Source organism: Elephas maximus, chromosome 3, assembly GCF_024166365.1.
Source record: "Elephas maximus indicus isolate mEleMax1 chromosome 3, mEleMax1 primary haplotype, whole genome shotgun sequence".
Taxonomy (NCBI): Eukaryota; Metazoa; Chordata; class Mammalia; order Proboscidea; family Elephantidae; genus Elephas; species Elephas maximus.
Window position 1 is genome coordinate 140,562,965 of NC_064821.1, and position 17,845 is coordinate 140,580,809.

General features: G+C 42.4%; 1 non-coding gene across 1 annotated transcript; it reads right to left on the reverse strand.

Annotated features, from left to right (window-relative positions):
• Positions 1 to 13,912: 13,912 nt before the first annotated feature.
• On the reverse strand, positions 13,913 to 14,076 carry LOC126074212 (U1 spliceosomal RNA). The gene has a single exon (XR_007517010.1). It is a non-coding gene; the product is annotated as a U1 spliceosomal RNA (small nuclear RNA).
• Between the last annotated feature and the right edge of the window lie 3,769 nt (positions 14,077 to 17,845).

The window sequence follows — 17,845 nt, forward strand, 5'->3', positions numbered from 1 at the left end:
TGTTAAGTCTTCCTATCCATGAGCAAGGTATGTTCTTCCACTTACATAAGTCTCTTTTGGTTTCCTGCAGAAGTGTACTGTAGTTTTCTTTGTACACATCTCTGGTAAGATTTATTCCTAAGTATTTTAACTTCTTGGGGGCTACTGTAAATGGCATTGATTTGGTGATTTCATCTTCAATGTTCTTTTTTGTTGGTGTAGAGGCACCCAACTGATTTTTGTGTGTTTATCTTGTATCCCGATACTCTGCTGGACTCTTCTATTAGTTTCAGTAGTTTTCTTGAGGATTCCTTAGGGTTTTCTGTATATAAGATCATATCATCTGCAAATAGAGATACTTTTACTCCTTCCTTGCCAATCTGGATGCCCTTTATTTCTTCATCTAGCCTAATTGCTCTGGCTAGGACCTCCAACACAATGTCAATAAAAGCGGTGATAAAGGGCATCCTTGTCTGGCTCCCAGTCTCAATGGGAATGCTTTCAGGCTCTCTCCATGAGGGTGGTGTTGGCTGTTGGCTTTGTATAAATGCCCTTTATTATGCTGAGGAATTTTCCTTCTATTCCTATTTTGCTGAGAGTTTTTTAATCATGAATGGGTGTTGAACTTTGTCAAATGTCTTTTCTGCATCAATTGATAAAATCATGTGATTCTTGTCTTTTGTTTTATTTATGTGGTGGATTACATTAATTGTTTTTCTAGTGTTGAACCATCCCTGCATACCTGGTATGAATCCCACTTGGTCATGGTGAATTGTTTTTTTGATATTTGTTGAATTCTATTGGCTAGAATTTTGTTGATTTTTGCATCTATGCTCATGAGGGATATAGGTCTATAATTTTCTTTTATTGTGGTGTCTTTGCCTGGTTTTGGTATCAGGGATATGATGGCTTCCTAGAATGGGTTTGGTAGTATTCCGTCCTTTTCTATGCTTTGAAATACCTTTAGTAGTAGTGGTATTAACTCTTCTCTGAAAGTTTGGTAGAACTCTGCAGGGAAGCCGTCTGGACCAGGCCTTTTTTTTGCTGGGGGTTTTTTGATTACCTTTCCAATCTCTTCTTTTGTTACAGGTCTATTTAGTTGTTCTACCTCTGTTTGTGTTCGTTTAGGTAGGTAGTGTGTTTCTAGGAATTCATCCATTTCTTCTAGGTTTTCAAATTTATTAGAATACAATTTCTCATAGCAATCTGATATGATTCTTTTAATTTCAGTTCGGTCTGTTGTAATATTGCCCATTTCTTATTTGGGTTATTTGCTTCCTCTCCTGTTTTTCTTTTGTCAGTTTGGCCAGTGGTTTATCAATTTTGTTGATTTTTTTTTTTCAAAAAACCAGCTTTTGATCTTTTTAATTCTTTCAATTTTTTTTTTCTGTTTTCTATTTCATTTAGTTTGGCTCTAATTTTTATTATTTGTTTTCTTCTGGTGCCTGTGGATTTCTTTTGTTGTTCTCTTTCTATTTGTTCAAGTTGTAGGGATAATTCTTTGATTTGGGCCCTTTCTTCTTTTTGGATGTGTGCATTTATTGATATATATTAGCCCCTGAGCACCACTTTTGCTGTGTCCCAAAGGTTCTGATAGGAAATGTTTTCATTCTCACTGGATTTTATGAATTTCTTTCTTCCATCCTTAACGTCTTCTATAATCCAGTCTTTTTTGAGCAGGATATTATTCAGTTTTCAAGTGTTTGATTTCTTTTCCCTGCTTTTTCTGTTATTGATTTCCACTTTTGTAGCCTTATGGTCAGAGAAGATGCTTTGTAATATTTCAATGTTTTGGATTCTGTTAAGGCTTGCTTTATGACCTAATACATGGTCTATTCTAGAGAATGTTCCATGTGCACTGAAAAAGAAAGTATACTTGGTTGCTGTTGGGTGGAGTGTTCTGTATATGTCTACGAGGCCAAGATGGTTGATCATGGCATTTAGATCTTCCATGTCTTTGTTGAGCATCTTTCTGGATGTCCAGTCCTTAACCGAAAGTGGTGTGTTGAAGTCTCCTACTATTATTGTGGAGCTGTCTATCTCACTTTTCAATGTTGATAGAGTTTGTTTTATGTATCTTGCAGCCCTGTCATTGGGTGCATAAATATTTAATATGGTTATATCTTCTTGGTGTGTTGTCCCTTTAATCATTATATAGTGTCCTTCCTTATCCTCTCTGATGGATTTAACTTTGAAGTCTATCTTGTCAGAAATTAATATTGCCACTCCTGCTCTTTTTTGATTGTCGATTGCTTGATATATTTTTTCCATCCTTTGAGTTTTAGTTTGTTTGTGTCTCTAAGTCTAATGTGTGTCTCTTGTAGGCAGCATATAGACGGATCTCGTTTTTTAATCCTTTTTGCCACTCTCTGTCTCTTTATTGGTGCATTTAGACCATTTACATTCAGGGTAATTATGGATAGGTATGAATTTAGTGCTATCATTTTGATGTCTTTTTTTTGTGTGTGTTGACAGTTTCTTTTTCCCACTTAATTTTATGTGCTGAGTAAATTATCTTTATATATTGTCCTTTCCTCATATTTGTTGTTGTTGATTTTGTTTCTGCTGAGTCTCTATTTTTTTCTTGTATTTTATATTGTTGAGTAGGATAGTTTGTCTCCTTTGTGGTTACCTTATTATTTACCCCTATTTTTCTAAATTTAAAACTAACTTTTATTTCTTTGTATTGCCGTATCTTCCTCTCCATATGGAAGGTGTATGGTTACATTTCTTAGTCCCTCTCTATTATTTTAATGTTGTCTTCTTTTATATAATAACACCACTGTTACCCTGTTTTGGGTTTTTTTTTTTTTTTAATAATCTTGCTTTGTTTTTTGGATTTCCCTTTCTGGGTTGACTTCTGATTGCTCTGCCCAGTGTTCTAGTCTTGGGTTGATACCTGATATTATTGATTTTCTAACCAAAGAACTCCCTTTAGTATTTCTTGTAGTTTTGGTTTGGTTTTTTACGAATTCCCTAAACTTCTGTTTATCTGGAAATGTCTTAATTTCACCTTCATATTTAAGAGAGTTTTGATGGATATATGATTCTTGGCAGGCAATTTTCTTCCTTCAAATTTTTTTTTTTTAATAACTTTTATTAAGCTTCAAGTGAACGTTTACAAATCCAATCAGTCTGTCACATATAAGTTTACATACATCTCACTCCCTACTCCCACTTGCTCTCCCCCTCTTGAGTCAGCCCTTTCAGTCTCTCCTTTCTTGACAATTTTGCCGGCTTCCCTCTCTCTCTATCCTCCCATCCCCCCTCCAGACAAGAGTTGCCAACACAATTTCAAGTGTCCACCCGATATAATTAGCTCACTCTTCATCAGCTTCTCTCTCCCACCCCCTGACCAGTCCCTTTCATTTCTGATGAGTTGTCTTCGGGGATGGTTCCTGTCCTGTGTCAACTGAAGGTCTGCTTCAATTTTTTAAATATGTGATCCCATTGCCTTCTTGCCTGCATGGTTCCTGCCGAGTAGTCTGAGTTTATTCTTATTGGCTCTCCTTTGTAGGTGACTTTGAAACTCTATGGGGCAGTTCTACTCTGTCCTATAGGGTCGCTATGAGTCGGAATCGACTCGACGGCACCAGATTTTTTTTTTTTCTTTTATCCCTCGCTGCTCTTATAATTCTCTCTTTATCTTTGGTTTTGGCAAGTTTGATTATAATATGTCTTGGTGACTTTCTTTTAAGATCTACCTTATGTGGAGTTTGATAAGCATCTTGGATAGATATCTTCTCATCTTTTACAATATCAGGTAAGTTTTCTGCCAACAAATCTTCAACAATTCTCTTTGTATTTTCTGTTATCCTTCCCTGTTCTGGTACTGTAATCACTAGTAGGTTATTTCTCTTGATAGAGTCCCACATGATTCTTAAGTTTTCTTCATTTTTTTAAATTCTTTTATCTGATTTTTCTTCAAATATATTAGTGCCAAGTGATTTATCTTCGAGTTCAGAAATTCTAGCTTCTACTTGCTCAGTTCTGCTTCTCTGACTTTCTATTGAGTTGTGTACTTCTGTAATTTAATTGTTAATCTTCTGAATTTCTGATTGCTGTCTGTCTATGAATTTTTCCAGCTTATTCAACTTTTCATTATGTTCCTGAATAATCTTTCTGATTTCTTCAGTTGCTTTGTCTGTGTGTTCCTTGGCTTGTTCTGTGTATTGCCTCATTTCCTTCCTGATGTCTTGAAGGGTTCTGTATATTAAACGTTTGTATTCTGGCTCTGGTAATTGCAGGAATGCACTTTCATCTAGAAGATCCCTGGGTTCTTTGTTTTGACAGACTGTTGAGGTGATCGTGATCTGTTTCTTTATGTGATTTGATATTGACTATTGTCTCCAAGCCATCTATAAGTTATTGTATTAGTTTATGCTTGCTTACTGTGTTGTAGCTTCTTTTTTGTTTTGTTTTGGTATACCCCTATGGGTTGCTTGAGCAAGCTTACTTGATTATTTTTGCCTTTGGAGCTCTGACATCCTGTCCCCAGATGGCTAGAGCTGTTGTCAGGTATATCAATGTAGGAGTCCATTCAGTTTTCTTGTATGAATTCAGCTTGGGTTTCCAGGTAGCTGATCATCAAGTTTGTGGTACAGGCTCTGTCCTACAGTTTTAGAGGGGCAGGGGTGATTGGCGTATATACCAGTATCTGATTGCAGCAGGGGGTTATGCTCTGAATTTAAGGCAGGGGGCTGAGAACCGAACCCTGCATGTCTCTGAGGAAAGCATATTCCTGTTCTCTAGAGCATGCAGGTGGGTGGGTTCTGCACAAGAACCATGGGCACCCAAAGTTTTTGGTTATAAGGACTGGGAGGTACCAGTTATCTTTGGACCCTTGTCGCAGGTGGCTGAATGACCTGAGTGGAGCTACCAGTCCTTAGGCCGCTGATGTGGGTAGGTGAGGACCTTGTTAACAGGCAAAGCAATGTCAAAACATCAAACACCCACCTCTCCACTGCACAGCTGAAATGGTTGGATTCTGCCAACAAGGGTCTATTCTCCCAAAACAGGCCCACACAGGTCCGTGCAGAAGGGAAGGGTGCTCAAAGTCCATGGACGGTTTATGGCTGGACAGTAGCTGCTTCTGTCCTGAGCTCCTCTGGTTAGTGGAGCTAGCAAACTTTCTTTTCCCACAATTGCGAGTTTTTTCCTTCCCCAAGGCCAGGAGGATGGCTCTAGGTGCTCAACAGCGCCTATCTCAGGCCCAGGGAATTCAGCCGCTGAAGCCAGCTTGGGGGTGGGGGGGCATGGTAAAATATATGCGAGCATTTAGCTTTTGCTGAAAGCACTGCTATTCTCAGGTTCCGGAGGTGTGAGTAGGCTGTGTGCCTGGGTGCTTTTCCCTGAGGAAACTGTGGCTGAACACTAGTACCAGCCCATCACCACTTCCACTCCGGGGATGGTGCCTGAGGGCTCATCGCAATTCAGGTCCTTTAACTCCTCTCCACTTCTGAAAGGTCTCTTCCTCCCCCTGCCCCTCAGTTCATTTTCTAAGCTTGCTCTTGATACTCAGGGCTCCCAGCTTGTCACAAATATACTCATTTCACTTGTTTTTTCAGGTCTCTGTTGTAAAGAGGGCTCGCCAGAAGAGTCTGTCTATCCTGCCATCTTAGCTCTGCTTCCGTGCATACCCAATAATTTTTATTGGATGCTAAGTACTAGGATTTTTTTTTTTTTTAGTTCTTTAATATTTTTTAATTTTGCTCTGGGATGCAGTTAAGCTACTTCATAATAATCTTGACATATCTGATGTGCCTGGAATCCAGTATCCAGGGAGTTTTTAGCCACTGTGTGGGTCAACTGCTTTTGGTCATAACTCCTCCCTCATGGAGCCAGAGAATAACTTAGCCCTTAATCTTCGACAGAGGAAAGCACTTAAACTCTCTGTAAACCCATGGTTTCTCATTGCTAAGGCACTGAAAATGGACTTCTGTCTTAATTCATATTTTATATTTGGGCAAGGAAAACAGCTGCTGCTGGGGAGAAAACCTCACGGTTCTTCTTCATTGAGCTATATCAGTCTGTAGGATGTAGGGCTTCTAGTTTCAATGTCCTGAATACTCGCTCTGGACCTTGCGGGTTTGAGATGGTTTTCTTTGAAACTGTTTTTGTCTTCTCCTCCTCTTCCTTGACCTCCCTACCATGTTTTGGGGTCTTGCTATCTCTGTGTGTTGTTCTTGCAATAGCCACGAGGTGGCGCCATCGTCCTTCACGCCTTTTCTTGGCTAATGAAGAAAGATTCCAGGTAATTTCCATTTACTAGGACACTGTGGCTCAGAAGTGAGAGTTGAGAACACACGCTGGGAGGGATTGGCAAAAGGCCCACGCCTGCCAACACAAGACATAGGAATGTCTTTTAAAATATAGTTAAATATTCAGCCTTTTAAGATAAGAAAAAACTAAAGGTATTTCTGACAGTGAAAAATAATGTTCTATTTACTTACAATTCCTGGAGTTCTTGGGTGGTGAAAACAGTTAAACACTCGGGGACTAGGCCAAAGGTTGGTGTTTCAAATCCACAGAGAGCTGCCTTGGAATACAGACCTGGAGATCTGAAAACCCTATACAGCAGTTCTCTTCACACATGGGTTCGTGATGGGTAGGAATCGACTTGACAGCAACTAACAACATTTTCAATTCCTGCCATCACTGAAAGAGAGGGCATCTTATGGGAGTGTCCTGATTTTCCAAGCTCCTGATGCATGTCAGGTGCAAATCCTAGGCAGAGAGAGAGGTAATGCTGTCTGCCCATGAAGGAGGTAAGAGAGGCCTTGAGGAAAGGGGTGGGGGAAGAGGAAACTGGAGTCAGAAAAATAGAGGCTGCTTAAGGGGGGAAGGGTGCTGTAAAATTGTGGAGAAAGTAGCATCAGTGTCAGAACCTGTCAAAATTCAGGGGGGATGACGACCAGGATCAGCCCAAAGTTCATTCCTATGAGGTGGCAGTCAGACATACTTCCACCCACCAACCTTTTGAGCTGTCCCTCCCACAGCACACTCTACTTTTCTTCTGGGTTTGATGCTCCATTCCAGTGGGCACACAGAACTCACAGACCATACTTAATGTCAAGTGGTTTATTAAGGAAGTAACAGGATACAACTTAGGATCAGGATCAACAGGCTGCAACTCAGGATCAGGATCAGGAAGCATGGAGTCAAAGTCTTCCTTCTTCAGTGCAGTACAACTCTCTCAGCCCCCTGAAGATATGCTCCTCTTGGCCCCCTTGAAGACAGGCTCCTCTGGACTCTGCTGCCTATCATCATTGACTCTGCCGCTGGGTCCCTTCTGGGCCTGTCACCATCTTCAGCATTACAGCCCTTGACCCATGTTACAGCTCTTGTAGGAGGTTCTTTTCCTTTTTTCTCTCTCTTTCTGCTTCTTCTCTCCTCTCTTCCTTCTCCTTCCCATCTGAAAAACCTCTGTGAGGTTAACTGTATATATATATACAAATTCCTCATCAATTTCAAAGCATGGCTCTCCCACCAGGGCCATGAACTAATTCCCTCTCTGTAGGCCACATACACTTCACTTGCATAGGCTATGGTCACTCCATTTGCATAGTATGTTAACCAATCCCTGCAAGGTGCATACTAATTACACAGCAGGCTTCAGCCTAGGGCAAGACAAAAAGTATCAAACCTCAAGTTGTTTACCGCCTATCCAGGAAAAGTCGACCAACCTGGACAAAAGTAACAAACCCTCTGGGGGTAGAAAACTAGGGCAAAGGTAACTCCTCAGGGCTTTGAGGGGTAAATCTCTCAGCATGTTTTACCAAATAACCAAGACAAAAGGTCACTTAAAGGATCTCATGTCACCACATGTGTGTCGGGGTGGTAACTGGAGAGAGTTGTTTTGCAATAGATGTAGGACTTGGGAGCAAGGCATCAAGCAGGCAGCTGTCACTCAAGGGAAGAAGTCTGAGGAGAGTTTAGATATGTAAAGGGCATTTGATGAAGTGTTGCCACCGGGTTTGTGATACCAACACTCCTTCTCACCTCTACAAAGAAGGCATCAAAGTGGGCTTGATGTGCTTCTTGTGCATGTTGGGTATAAATATGGAATTAAATCCCTACTTATTCATATTAAAATACTCATCCTTGTACCACCTGAAATTCTCTAATACTGAAGCAGGCAGTCATGAAAGGGTTATTAACCATCCCATAATAGTTGTTTTTCAGAAGAGTCAACTCTTGATACATTTTTGTTACAACTTTTACAGCATTTCACCATGATTGGTTGAATCCCCAGGTTTCTTCTCTTCTTCTGGCAGGAGGCCAAGGCATGGGCCCACTGACTCTGAATCTACCCCCTATATGACCTTACTGGGGTGGCAGTAGCGAGCTGTTGCCATTTTTCTTGGGTTGTGCACAGTGTTTTTAGAGCCATATGCAAAAACTCATTCACTAAAATAATGCGGACTGTGCGAATCACAAGACTGAAGATCTCCCCTCACTGTTCATTTATATGTATGTCATTTCCTATAAAGGGACCAAATTTGCCCTGGTTCAGGGAGCTGGCAGCCTTGGGTTACAAGACCCTGCCTGTGTCCTAGTTTGTAAACTGTGAATAAACCTTTCTGTTCTTCCAATCCTGTGTCCGGCTGACTTCAATTCACTAGTCTGCTTGACAAGAATCTATTAGTTGATGGCTTCAGTACTGCCAGTGGTACCCATGCCCAAAACAGGGAAACTGGCTATCGAAAAGCAAAATAAGCCCCACCTGGGGGTACAAAGTTATTTGCTGTGGTGGAATCTCCTAATGCAATCTCTCAGGCCAAGGGCACAAAAACCCACTAAGTGCCAAGGAAACACAGTCAATCATAATTCTTCAGAGAATTATTAGAGAGCCTGAGGGATCTCTAGAAACTATTGCAGGCACCCTCTCATTTACACACAGAGAAAATGGCTCTGAGTTGAGGTCCAAATCTTCCCCAAGACATATGTCAAGCCTGATACAGTGGAGCAGATTCTTGGACCCCCAGAGTCTGGGAAGATGTAGCTAGGAGGCACATGAATTCACTCGGGACAAGGCCACAACATAAGAGCCTGCTGATGGGACATAGGTGACTGATGCCCATGATCTAAGGGCTATATATTTCCAGAGTGATTCCACCAGAAAGTCCATTCTTACACTCCTAGGTCAATGAGGATTCCAAGTCTGTCCTTTTACTGAGTTTGGTGTTCCAATCTCCAAATCCTGAGCATTTTTCCTACCTTACACCTTTTTTGTTAGGTTTTGAAGATGATTTTTGGTACATGAAATTCTCAAGCGTAAAGGGATTACAGCTAATTTACTTCAACAGTGATTGAAGTCAACTGCCGTCTTCACAGGCTGGTTGGAATCCACATTCTTTTCTTTCCTTCCTTTCTCTTTTTGCCTGACTGTAGGCTGAAACCCTGGTGGCGTAGTGGTTAAGTGATATGGCAGCTAACCAAAAGGTTGGCAGTTTGAATCCACCAGGTGCTCCCTGGAAACTCTATGAGGCATTTCTACCCTGTCCTATAGTGTTACTATGAGTCAGAATCAACTCAACAGCAATGAGTTTTTTTGGGTAGGTTACCACTTCACAGCAATATCAGTATTGATTTATCTGTGGAAAAGAATAGCTAAGCAATCTAGAAATGGGCATAAATTGCAGGAATTTACTGCAATAAAACAGAAGTCTCACAAGGAACCAAAATGCTTTGACTGTCCAGCAACTGATCACCAATCTCTGGGCGTCTTCATGTGAGTTGGGGGTCTGGAATTTAAGTCAAGAGGAGCTGGAACTTCTTGAAGTTGGAAATCTTATGATGAAGGTATCTTTTCCTGCTACTGAGGACTGTGGGTTCTGGGTAAATTTAAAAAATAGAAGCCCCAAAGTCATTGACTAGTCTGGATTGAAATAAGGGATAAAGTCAGAGACCACACGTCTCAATTAGCAGCTAATGAAGAACTTTGAAAGAGAGGGAAAGCTGTAGGCAAAGGTACTCTCCACCTGTCATCTCCCAAAGGTTCTGGTTCTTCTCTGGATAGTTGTGTTGTGTGGTGGCTTCTCTACTCCCTGAGTGTGTTTGAACTCTTATTGACACCTGGCCTTGGACCCCATGCAGGGCCAGCTTCATGGGCACATGACCTGTGCAGTCACAGATGGCCCTACGCTCAGAAGAATTCTCATGCTTGGTTTAATGTTCTGCTGTCATCATCTTGGAATTATTTATAAGTTTATCTTTGAACGTATGTCTCATAAGTGAAATTCAATGGGACAAAGAAGCATGCACTAATGCAGAAAAAATGTGGACAATACATATGTCTGCTGCAGTTCCTTGCTGGTTCATTTACATACCACATTCTTGATAACCCTATGAGCACAGAATTAAAGTGAACTGAAAATGCATGGGGGTTCAGCAAGATTGAAAGTGAATACAAGGTGTGAAGCACAAGACAAGGCAAAGTCAAGGCATAACAGATTCAGATGGTAAAAAAAAATGCTTTTTTGGATGTAGATAGTTTATTACTTACATGAACAGTAAAACTTATCAAAGGTGTCAGCCCCTCATGGTCCTCTCATCAGACTACATTCAAAAAGGGGGCCAGATGACTGAAACATAAGTAATAGGACACTGTTGCAGAGGAGTCAATGCCTTGCTTCAATTAAGGAGTTTTATATCCTGTGGCTGTGCCCTAAGGAGGGCCAGATGAAAAATCTCACACCTCACTGGAAGCAGAGGGGTGGATGGGAAAACTGTCTAATGGCACCTCCCACAAGAAAGAGAGGCAGATGAGAAAGTGTCAAGCTCCTCACAAGACCATCTATCTTATGTTCCTGGGCATAGGACAGGGTATTCCTCCAAGACTTGGGTACTTACCTGTATGGCCTATGTAGATATGTACAAGGTGGCGAAAACACCATGGTAGAGCGATTCCCCTGCACAAGGTGTGTCTAAAACTGATGGGAGGATGTGAGGCCAATATGGCGGAGTAGCCAGGTGCTTCCAGTGGTCCTTCTTACAACAAATACCTGAAAAAACAAGTGAGTCAATAATACATTTGACAACCTAGGAGCCCTGAACATAAAAGGCAAAGTTCAGAAATCGGACCAGGTGGCACAGGGCAGGAGAGATGGTTCAGAAGCAGTGAGGAGTTGCTGGGCCTGACTTGGTTGGAACTGGTGCCCCTCAGCCCTGATCCCCTGGCATGACTGCGGCGGGGCTGGTGGCAGCATCTGGGGCAAGTTTTCCATGGCGAGAGAGAAAGAGAGTGCGATTGGCACAAAGTCTACCTCCACCTCCAGAATCAATGAAGAACAGCACTCTTGGCAAAAGATGAGTGCTTGCATCTAATCTACATTGTGGATCAAAAAGCACTCCTTTTGAAAGAACTTTCTCCCATTTATCTGATCTCTCCTCCCTCTGCCCCAGCCCCTGAGCTGGCTTCAGTGGTGGTTGATTTCCCCAGGCCTGAGATAGGTTCTGCTGTGTTTCCTGAGCCATCCTCCTGGCCTCGGAGAAGGAACAAATTAACAAATGGGGGAAAAATAATCTGCCAGCTCCCCTAAGCTGGGAACTCAGGGCAGAAGCAGCTCCTATCCAGACACAAGCAGTCTATGGACTTTGAATGCCTTTCACCTCTACATGGACCTGTGTGGGCCCATTTCAGACACTTAGACCCTTGTTGGCACAGTTCAACAGTGTACGTGCCTAAAGTCTGGATTCAACTGTCTCAGCTATGCAGTGGAGAGGTAGGTTTTTGACGTTCGACACCCTCTGCCTATTAAGTGGAAACCCTGGTGGCATAGTGGTTAAGTGCTACGGCTGCTAACCAAGAGGTCAGCAGTTTGAATCCACCAAGCACTCCCTGGAAACTCTATTGCGCAGTTCTACTCTGTCCTATAGCGCTGCTATGAGTTGGAATCAACTTGACGGCAGTGGGTTTGGTTTGGTTTTGGCCTATTAAGCAGAGTCCTCACCTATCTACATTAGGGGCCTGAGGACTGGTGGATCCACCCACAACATCTAGCCACCTGCCACAGGGGTCCAAGGATAAGTGGTGCCTCCCAGTCCTTACAGCCAAAAGCTTTGGGTGCCCATGGTCTGGCTGCAGAGCCCACCCATCTCTGCACTCTAGGGTACAGGGACATGCTTTCCTCACAGACACTCAGGGGATGGTTGTCAGGCCCCTGCCTTGCTCAGAGTGTGACCCCCTGCTGCAACCAGACAAAACACTTGCAACCAATCACCCCTGCTCCTTCAAGACTGTAGGTGACAGCCTGCACCACACACTTGTTGAAAGACTACCTGGGCACCTGAGCTGAATCCATACAAGAAAAGTGAATGGACTCCTAGGCTCATATACCTGGTAACAGCTCTAGCCATTTGGTGACAGGACATTAGAACTTTAAAGGCACCAATAATCAAGCTAGCTCACTCAAGCACCCTATTCGGGCATATTAAAACAAAAGAAAGCAAGAAGCTAGGACACAGTAAGCAAACATAAATTAATACTATAACTTATAGATGGCTGAGATACAATAGTCAATATCAAACCACATAAAGAAGCAGACCATGATCACTTGAACAAGCTCCCAGAACAAAGACTCAAGAAATCTTCTGGATGAAGATATATTCCTGGAGTTAACAGAGGTAGAATACAAAAGACTAACATACAGAACTCTTCAAGAGATCAGGAAGGAGATCAGGCAAAACAGAACGCAGCCAAGGAACACGCAGATAAAGTAGTTGAGGAAATCAAGAAGGTTATTCAAGAGCATAATGACAAATTTAATAGGTGGCAAGAATCCATAGAGGGATAGCAATCAGAAATTCAGAAGATTAACAATAAAATTCACAATTAGACAACTCAATAGAAAGTCAAAGGAGCAGAATTGAGGAAATGGAAGTCAGAATTAGTGAGACTGAAGATAAAACATTTGGCACCAATATAGTCACAGAAAAATCAGATAAAACTGTTGGAGGCACTAACAGCCCAGGAAAAACTTCTTTCTTGTCAACTAGAACTTGTTTCAGGATCTTCAGGCTGTGAAAACAGACAGGGTTTTTTACCGACATTAAGAAGAGCATCAGCCATGGAATTCTTTCTCCCTCTTCTGTTAGGGATTGAACTGTGTCCCCCAAAGAGAAATGTCAAAGTCCTAATCCCTATATCTGTGAATGTGACCTTATTTGGAGTAATAGAGTCTTTCTTTGAAGATAAGTCCACTGCAGGTGGACTCAATTCTGACTCACAGCAACCCTATAGGACCGAGTAAAAGCTGACTGCCACATCTTTCTCCAGCTTTTTGAAGAGTATCAGTTAAGTAATACTAGAGAAGGGTGGGTCCTAGTCCTAATCCCTTCTGAGTGCTGTTTCATAAAAGAGAAGAGAGGTGCAGAGAGAGTCAGGCACAGGATGTATACAACATGTGAGGCTCCCTCACAGACGAATGAACACCAAGAGATAACTGGGGACTACCTGCAAGGATGGTTCTTTCTGCCTGAGCTCACAGAGGCATTGCCCAGGCAAGGCCCTCAACTGGGAGTTCTACTCCACAGGACACTGAGGAAAATAAACATGCGGTCTTCAAAGTCACAAATTTATCATTTTTATGACAGGTATTCCCAGGAAAACTTTGAGCAATCACTGGAAATGACCCAGTATAGAACCTCAGCTGCTGCTTCAAAGAGTCTTTTGCTGGTCAAGATGGGAAAAATGGTTGGTTCTGTCCTTCAAGAGATTCGCCCTACCTGTAGGTTCACGCTCCCTGTGCAGAAAAAAAAAAAAAAAACAGGATCAACGTTTGGAGCAACTTGACAAAAGCAAGGAAAGGGAAAAAGCAGGATCAGTAATTGTAACAACTCGACAAAAGCAGGAAAAAGAAACTACGATGCGCATGTGTGAGAGTTTAAAATTCTAGTGAGGACAGAATTCTGTGTTTTGAACAACAAAGACCAGGGGAAAGCGGGAATACAACCCAGCACTAACAGAAATTACACAGTCAAGTTTCCCATATTTAGGAAAATCACCGAGGCCCGCACATCTGAACTGTAATGATAAGTCTCTCTCTGGGAAAACCATCTTTGTGATCTAGACATCTCCCCTGCTATAATAAGTATGAGTTGTTCGCCTGCTGCCTCGCTACAGCCTCACAGTCCTCACACTTTTTTTTAACATACGGTCATTTGTCTATCACACTTCCTAGCCCTCAGCCCCGCTATGCTCCTACTGCGCCCAGTTTCAAGCCACAGCCCTAGACTTGTTCCCACAACACGGAAAATCACCAAGCAGTTTAGCAGCGGATGCAGACCCAGCAGCTACTGCGCTGCCATATCTACATAAGATGCTCCCCATTGGTGACGTCACAGAACCCGCTCTTTCGCTCCAACCCACACTGCACCTCCCCGGCCTCCTTTGTCTCCTCCCATTCCTCCCAGCCAGCCAACGAGCAGGCCGGCAGCCGGAGGTGGAAGTGACCTCTCCTTTTCCCCTCCCCAGCTACCGTTTAGGCGGCCAGGGGAGCCGGCGGCCTGGACCAGCTGCGGGTGTCCTCACTACACGGGATCTTCACCTCCCTCCTTCCTACACCCCTTTGGCGGCCAGCTGAAGCCTGTGCAGCTTTCTCGGAATAATGGCTGTTAATGTGTAGAATAGAACAAATGTTCTACTTGATTCTAAATGTTTACAAAGGAAACCGATCCCTTTCAAATCCAGTCTTCTTTGTGATGTATCACTTCAACTGAAATTCCAGGCCACCCTCAGAAAGGAAGAAATAGTACTTCTGAAGTTAGAGGGACTGCCCAGTGGACTGCAAGCCCCTAGTCTGTACTGGTTTTACCACTATTGGTTTTTATATAGTTTCCAATCTAATTTCACGAACCCGGTAGGAATTTTTAGCAGAGACGATTGGCCATCTCAAACTCTCGGGTATGGTGTCGGACTTTGGCGTTGCTCTGATGGCCATCCCCAGACCTTCAGTGCCTATCTTATGGTAGCACTTTATGTTCCACAAAGGAAGAAACAATCGTCCAACTTTGACAAAATATCCAGAGAAAGTTTTACCTGAGGCGCTTAACAGATGACCTGACCTGCTGCCTTCATGTATAAATATAACCCAGGAAAAACTGAAGGTAGAGCTTGGAATGCCCAACTCAAAGACTATTTGAATATTTACAAATAGATTCTATTCTGTTTGTCAAATCACAAAATATTAATTGGAGGGTTCTGTTCTGTACAGGGTGTGTGACATGGTGACCAGTTGCACATTGGAGGACAAGGCCCTACTGAAAAAAAGGGATTTAGGTGACAGTGTAGCAACCAGATGCTGAACCCTCTATCCCAGCCCCATGCCCTGAATACTGGCAGCCAGACTCAGTCTCCAGGCAGGAACAGAGAAACACTATTGTTATGTATGCTCCTGTGTGATGTTCTCCAATCAGCTCACTAAGATGTGTGCATCTCTAATCCTTTTTACCCTGTTAAGATGTTTTCATAATGCATCACCTATGTATAAATCACTTATAATGTGAAGTTAGAAATAGAGAATCTCCAAACTTAGAAATACACATATGTATTTTTATGTGCTCTAACCATTAACTGTAAATTGTTAGAAAGTTGTTCTAACCTTGAAAACAGATCATAGAAGTATGCAGAAGCCAAACCCAAACCAAACACATTGCCATCAAGTTGATTCTGACTCTGCCCCATAGGGTTTCCAAGGAGCGACTGGTGGATTCAAACTGCCATCATTTTTGGTTAGCAGCTGAGCTCTTACCTACTGCACCACCGGGGCCGTAGAGTAGGTTGTAAATTATTTTCTGAAATTGGGCTGTGCATCTGCAGTCTGCAATAACAGAAGGTAACATTAATCAGATCTCTATAAATGGTGAGGATGGTGCAGGACCAGGCAGTGTTTCATTCTGTTGTACATAGGGTCGCTATGAGTCTGAATAGACTCGACAGCACCTAACGACAACGACGACATAAAGTAGGGAAATATAAATATGTCATACAGCAATGCCCTTAATTGGCAATAAAGTATACCAATTATAGTTGAACATGACAGCACACATGGTATATAAACCCCTGAGTTTCTGCTCATTTTCAGTGAAGAAGACAGAACCAAACAGTCTCTCTAACTCTCTGTCTAAAGACTAAGAAGCCTGCTGAGATACTGCTCACTACAACCGGCTTTGGACCCTAGCTATGGGGGACCTCCTCTGAGTTCAAGAGGTGGTCAGGTCTTCTCCCCAAGACCACTTGTTAAAGGTAAAGCCCAAGGTCTATAAAGATTTGCACTGTAACATTTAAACTAACCTTGTAATTGTTAATTCTGATTTTCCAATGGTAAATGAATGCCTTGAGGTCTCACTTGAGTACCTTACCATACTTACCTTACAATAAACTAAACGACTTTATTTGTGACAAACCTGAGCATCGCTTTAAAATATTTTATTGTGTTTTTGGTGAAAGTTTATCCAGCAAATTAGATTCTCATTTAACAATTTCTATACATATTATTTTGGAAACCCTGGTGGCATAGTGGATAAGAGCTATAGCTGCTAACCAAAAGGTCAGCAGTTCAAATCTACCAGGTGCTCCTTGGAAACTATATGGGCAGCTCTACTCTGTTCTATAGGGTCACTATGAGTCAGAATCAACTCGATGGAAAAGAGGTTTGGTTTTTTGGTATTTATACGTATTATTCAGCGACATTGGTTACACTTTTCATAATGTCTCAGAATTTCCTTTCTGGTAGTTCTGTTTTTATTAACCCAGCTTCCTTGTCCCACCTTACCTTCTCATCTTTGATCTAGGGTAAATGTTGACCGTTAGGTCCCATTTAGATAAATATTTAGTGGAGCACAGCACTCATGGGTGATATTATTTATCTTATAAGCCACTCTGTCTTTTGGCTGATAGGTGACCACTGGGGGTAGTTTGAGTTCCAAGTTTAAAGGGTATTCCAGGGCGGTAGTCTTGGGGATCATCTAGTCTTTACCGGTCCACTAAGTCTGGCTTGTTTAGGAATTTGAGTTTTGTTCTACGTTTGTCTCCCATTCTGTCTGGGTCGATCTATTGTGTCAGTAGTGGTAGCTGGGCATCGTCTAGTTCTTCTGGTCTCAACGTAGGTGAGGCTGTGCTTCATGTAGACTCTTAGTCCTGTAGCATAGTTTCTTCTTCGAGTTTTGGTTTCTTCTTTGTCTTTTGTTCCTCTTTATTTATTCTTAAGACAAAAATCCTCCGGGACAACTTTCTTGGCATTCTGACCAAACTGTGTGAAAAAACCTGGCATCACCCTACAGTGAAGCTCAGAACTTTCAATCAGCTTTTTAGGTCTCTTTTCTTTATTAAAAGGAGCCCTGGTGGTACAGTGGTTAAAGCGACCGACTGCTAGCTGGCGATTCCATTCGAAATCACCAGCTGCTGTGCGGGAGAAAGATGTGGCAGTCTGCTTCCGCAGAGATTTACAGCCTTGGAAAACCTACGGGTTGCTATGAGTGGTGGGTCTGTTATCTAAACATGACCAGATTTACCTGAGAAAATCATCTCTTAACAGGGATCTGACAGGAAACAGAAGGTCCATTCAACCTGAGTGATTTAAAGAGAGTTTTACAAAGGGGCTATTTAATCCTGTGAGATGTGTGGGCAGGATTAAAAGAATTCAGCATAGGACAGAGAAGCACCTGGGATCTGGAAAGAGCAGGGCGGCCATTACCACCTCCAGGCCTGTATGGAGGTGGAAGGGAGGGTCTGTACTAGAACCTAGGAGGCCTGGAGCCTTGGGGAGGGTCACAAGACAGGACCGTGGTCTCTAGAAAAGGAATCAGCGAGTGACCTCCAAACCTAGCCCTCGTAGGGAGGGACTGAGGGGATTTAAAAATACTC